Below are 6,156 nucleotides of genomic sequence, written 5' to 3'. Positions count from 1 at the left end.
TCTACGATTGTTTTGGTCAAAGTATATGTTCGTTTGGTCACAATGTTGAAGTCTGATTTTCAATGGAGGAGAGTTTGACTTTGAATAAATTTCTGGGTTCACTCTGTTAATATCCTTCAGCTCTAGAGAGGACGGGCTATAATAGAGTCTTTCCTCTGAAATGAACCATCCTTTTTTATCTATCACTGGACGCACTTCTATAAGCTGGTATGTGGGCCGTTCAAACATTGGTTGATCCTTTTTGTACAGTTTCCCTTTTTGGTCTACATAGTGTGCATATGAATTATGTGTACCATACAATGCTAACAATATTCTGTTTGATGTGTCCCTTAGACTCGTGAATGATTGCACACTTGTGGCAGTGGATGAAGAATCATTTGCAAACCTAACAATCTTTTCAACCTTCGGTGATATCTGGACATCTTGACCAAATTCATGCAGGAATTTGTTGTTCAAAGAATTAATTTTAAGCTTTTCTGGTGTCTGCATCTTTTTGCTGATTTCGAACTTGCAGTGCTTTTATTGGTGCTTCTAACAGTAATGCAAAATCATATGATTGCATTAAAATTGACGAGTTAAATGCACTTACATCGAGATTCACATTTCCAATTTTCTCTGTATCTTGCTTGGCAGTTGATGTATCCCTGTTGTCAGGATTTCTTGGACAATCTTCAAAAAAATGTCCACCTTTTTGTCCACAATATGAGCAATACGCCATGACTGGTGGTATTTCATTTGGTTATGTCATCTCAAGCTCTAGTTGAGAAGTTTCTGCTTCTATGCTGACCAAGTTGTCGGCATCTTCTTTCAGAACACTAAGCATCAAGTTGTAGACTGCTCCATCTTGACCTTTGTACCGTCTTTGGCTTGGTTCTTCAATTAGATTGGCTTCAATTGGCTGGTCTGTTGGATCTTGCAATTTTGGCTCTCTACAATAGATCCGACCACTATAATCCATGTACAATGACCTTGATTGCATATGCACCAACTGTATGTTTTGCTGACTTCTGCAGATTTTCGGATAAACACTTGGATCCATCTTTTGCACTTCTATCTGCACCTCATCTTTGAGCTTGCAATACCTGGATCCACTGAAGTCTGTGAACATCTAGGAGTTCTCTAAATCTGGCTTTACTCTGATCAATAGGATCGTGGCTCTTGTGTTGCTTTTGCTGCTCATCAAGTATCTATGGCCTTTCGAATCTGTATACAAAACCTTATCTCCAATGTAGCCATAGAGCTGTAAAATTTGGTCCGTTGCAATTGTACTCTCGGCTTGACTTGAGTCTACGTTGACTAGTTCTGTAAAAACTATCTCTTAGCAGATCTCGATGTTGATTAGCAGAATTACTCCTGCTCGAGTTCGATAAGATTGCTTTCACCAAAGTACTTTTGGCGATTGATTGCTCTTAGACTCACAAGAGTTGATTAACTCTAGCTCAAAACTATAAGAGTTGATGAAAATTTGGGCTTTAAATAGCCTAATCTGCAATCTAGAAATAGAGTAAACAGGTCCCAAATTGGACCTGTTGGAACCCAAACTTGACTAGTGGCCTTGTATTATATTGTTCCAACACTGTACAAGCTCAAAAGTCCAAAATTTTGTCTCTTGGCCCCAATAGTAAATAATTGCGATTATTTTCTTTTCTCAATTTGTACACTTTTTAGGCTTGTTTTGCCAAGTAAGCATCTTGTTGTGGTCTTTGGACAAGTTTGGTTGAGTTTGAATAAGATTTGTCCAAGTTATCAACTGTTTAGTTTCCGCAGACTCTGATTCCAAGAATCTCGCTTAAGTCTCAATTTTGTGATCCAAATTTCACCAAATTTGATTTCTGGAGTCTACTTGATATGCTTGATCCTGTGGTATACTCAATTGTGTAGAATTTCTCAATTCTGGAGCAAATGTAAATAATCGTGATTATTTACTACAGAGTTTTTTTTTCAACTTTTTGCCAAAATGTTGATACCAACTGGTTAAGCAACTAAACTTAAACTCCCTAGCCAAGTTTCACCAAGTTTGGATAATCCCTGCTCACATTTGTCAACAGTTTTCTGCCTGCAGACTAACTTTACAAATCTGGCCACAATTTTTCACTTCAATGATCCAAATCTTACCAAATTTGGTTTGTGGGCTTAATATAACATGCTAAAACTTGTGGTATGCTTAGTTGGTCAAAAAAGTTGAAAAATAGAACAAAAGTAAATAATCGCGATTATTTACTTTCGGTAAATTTTTGTATATTTTTGGTCATCTGAACATATACACTTGTTTAACACTTCAATCTAAGCCTCTGAGTCAAGTTTCACTGAATTTGAACAAGATGTACCAAGTCACACTCAAGTTCTTGACATTCAGTACAAATTTCAATTTTCATCAAGTTTTTGGCCTATTTTGTGATCCAAACTCTGTGAGCCTTCACAAAAGATGTTTGCAATTATGCATAGAGTCTGTGGTATCAACCTTGATCCATTTTGAGCCAAATGCAAAAAATACGATTATTTACTTTTGACCTAAAATGAACATTTTCTGCACTTTTTTCAATACTCAGTCTTTTTGTGACATGTTTTAAGCCTCTAAGTCAAGTTCCACTGAATTTGAACAAGATTTACCAAGTCACGCTCAAGTTCTCGACATTCAATACAAATTTCATTTTTCATCAAGTTTTTGGCCTATTTTGTGATCCAAACTCTATGAGCCTTCACAAAAGATGTTTGTAATCATGCATATAGAGTCTGTGGTATCAACCTTGATCCATTTTGAGCCAAATGCAAAAAATGCGATTATTTAGTTTCGACCTCATTTTTTGCACTTTTTTCAATACTTAGTCTTTTTGTGACATGTTTTAGGCCTTTGAGTCAAGTTTCACTGAATTTGAACAAGATTTACCAAGTCACACTCAAGTTCTCGACATTCAATACGGATTTCAGTTTTTGCCAAGTTTTTGGTCTGTTTTGTTATCCAAACTCTATGAGCCTTCACAAAAGATGTTTATAATCATGCATAGAGTCTTTGGTATCAACCTTGATCCATTTTGAGCCAAATGCAAAAAATACGATTATTTACTTTTGACCTAAAATGACCACTTTTTGCAAATTTTTCACTCGACAGTCTTTTTATGACCTCTTTTAAGCCTTTGTTGAACAAGATTCATCAAGTTAGACACAATTTCTCGACAATCAGTACGGATTTCAGTTTTTCCCAAGTTTTTGGTATGTTTTGTGATCCAAACTCTATGAGCCTGCACAAAAGATGTTTGTAATCATGCATAGAGTCTCAGGTATCAACCTTGATCCATTTTGAGCCAAATGCAAAAAATGCGATTATTTACTTTTGACCTAAAATGAACACTTTTTGCAATTTTTTCACTCGACAGTCTTTTTATGACATGTTTTAAGCCTTTGAGTGAAGTCAAAACTTAATTTGAACAAGATTCATCAAGTCAGACACAATTTCTCGACAATCACTACGGATTTCAGTTTTTGCCAAGTTTTTGGTCTGTTTTGTGATTCAAACTCTATGAGCCTTCACAAAAGCATTGTTTGTACACATGCATAGAGTCTCTGGTATCAACCTTGATCCATTTTGAGCTAAATGCAAAAAATACCATTATTTACTTTTGGCCCAAAATGAAAACTTTTTTCAATTTTTTCACTGGACAGTATTTTTATGACCCGTTTTAAGCCTCTGAGTCAAGTCAAACTTAATTTGAACAAGATTCATAAAGTTAGACACAATTTCTCGACAATTAGTACGGATTTCAATTTTTGCCAAGTTTTTGGTATGTTTTGTGATCCAAACTCTATGAGCCTTCACAAGAGATGTTTGTACACATGCATAGAGTCTCTGGTATCAACCTTGATCATTTTTGAGCTAAAAGTAAATAATCGCGATTATTTACTTTTGGCCCAAAATGAAACTTTTTTTAACTTTTTCAGTGGACAATCTTTTTATGATCTATTTTAAGTCTCTGAGTCAAGTCAAAACTTAATTTGACCTATAATGTCAAGAAAAAGTAAATAATCTGAGTTTTTGCAAACTCTTGAAAATTTACCTCAAATACGTCCTTAAGCTTACCCACTGGTTCATACAACTATTAAAGCATAATCTCCAACCGAATTCAGTGGTTGATAATCTTTTGGCGCTGTTTTCAACCGTAGACCTGAAATTTTGCAACTTCACATAAGCAACTCACAATTGATTCTTTTGGAGTGAGCAATGTTTTGAGATCCCACCTCGGATTCTACTTACCCTACTCCTAGATTCTACTGCAATGGGGTTGTGCAAAGTGTCCACAAACACTCGTTTTCTTGTTTTTTATGGTTTCTTGAGCACTGTCCTTAAGACTTGTCTTGTCCATCAATAATTCTCAAAATCCTAACCTAATCCTACAAGGTACTTAGCAAGTACAATCTCCTCCCAAGCTACCTCTACACAGCAAAAGACGACACTCTTACGCTATGCAGTTTTTAAGAGAAAGTTTAACTCTAGGTGAACCTAGAGGAAGTTAATGGACAACCTAGAGGAAGGCTCTTGCTCCTTTGCTCTGACTGCGTCGAAGCAGGCCTTGGTCATCTTAGGATAAACGCTAGCTGGCGGTTGGCTGCTGAATGTTATCTTACTTCAAGTCACCGCGTCTCTAAAACTACACCCAACACAGTCCATGAGATACTTAAAAGGACGAGCAACCTCGTCCCATCCCGGGTGCTTTATAGCTTGCGGCTTTGTTGTGCTCGTTGATGATGATACATTTTGGTGGTAGCATCCTTGTACCTGTTCCTACTTCCTCTGAAGTGGTCTCTTTCCAGTCCTTTGGTTCCCACTCCGCTTGAGGGTGGAGTACTCCTAACACACCCTCAATCCAAGGCGCTATTGCTACCTTTTTTCATGGAAGCTTGCCTAGGAGATTCCATTGATCTTCACTTAGCTCCACTGTTATGGCGACCAAGGTTCCCAGCCCTAGGTCGTTGAACTACTTTGCCTTTCTTTCCTACCTGTGAATTCTTGAACTGGAGATTCCGTCCAAGCTTGTTTGCTATTCGGGTTTGAAGCCCTTGTAGACAATCTGCACTTGCCTTATCTGATTCAAGAAAGTAAGGGTAGTTTTTAAGGCATGCCTCGTGTAATGGTTTAAAGATGGGAAGGTCACTCAATTCTTAACTTACTAAAAAAATTCTCAAGAAAAATGTATGAATCTGTGTGTGTGTGTGTGTGTGTGTGTGTGTGTGTGTGTGGATTGATCTACAACACTAAATATGTCCATTTTCTTTTTCTTCTTATATTTCTCCTCTCCTCTTTTACCTTCTCCTAGCAGCTTGTTAAATGATACCACGCTCACAATTCCATCACATGCAGAGTCAAAGATAATATTCTCTTGAGAAGAATTGAGTATAATTGTCAATATCCATTTTTAGCTAAGCTATCGATAGCCTTAAGCTCCAACATTGACATTCACGAAAGCTTTACATCCCCGACTTGCTTAAGACGAGTAGTCTTTGCCTATCACATACTTATGTATCACTACCATGCCAAGGGATAGAATGTATGGAGCACTCCATAGTCGATCATTGACCATAGTAACCAGGTATGGTGTGACATGACAAACATTCAAAAATTCAAGACATCAAAGGAGAAATAAAATACCAAAATACTCTAGTATGTCAAAGAACAACATAAAACAAAAGGTGGAGAATGTGAAAATGCAAAACTTGTGGCATGCATAGGGCCTTCAACACAATTTCCTAATACAGAAAAAGGAGTGGTAGGGGGTTGCTTGCTAGACTAGCTTAGAACAAGGAAAGAGGGAGAGAGGCTTGAGACAGAGATTGATTAAGACTCTTAGAAGGCAATGGATGGCTTGATGTGCTCGAAGGAGACGAGGTATATATGTATATACATACATACATACATACATATATATATATATATATACATATATATATATATATATATATATATATATATATATATATATATATATATATATATACATATATATATATATATATATATATATATATATATATATATACATATATATATATATATATATATATATATATATATATATATACATATATATATATATATATATATATATATACATATATATATATATATATATATATATATATATATATATACATATATATATATAT

The sequence above is a fragment of the Adiantum capillus-veneris genome, chromosome 9 (assembly GCF_014529385.1).
Source record: "Adiantum capillus-veneris isolate H3 chromosome 9, ASM1452938v2, whole genome shotgun sequence".
NCBI lineage: Eukaryota > Viridiplantae > Streptophyta > Polypodiopsida > Polypodiales > Pteridaceae > Adiantum > Adiantum capillus-veneris.
This window is presented reverse-complemented; position numbering follows the sequence as displayed.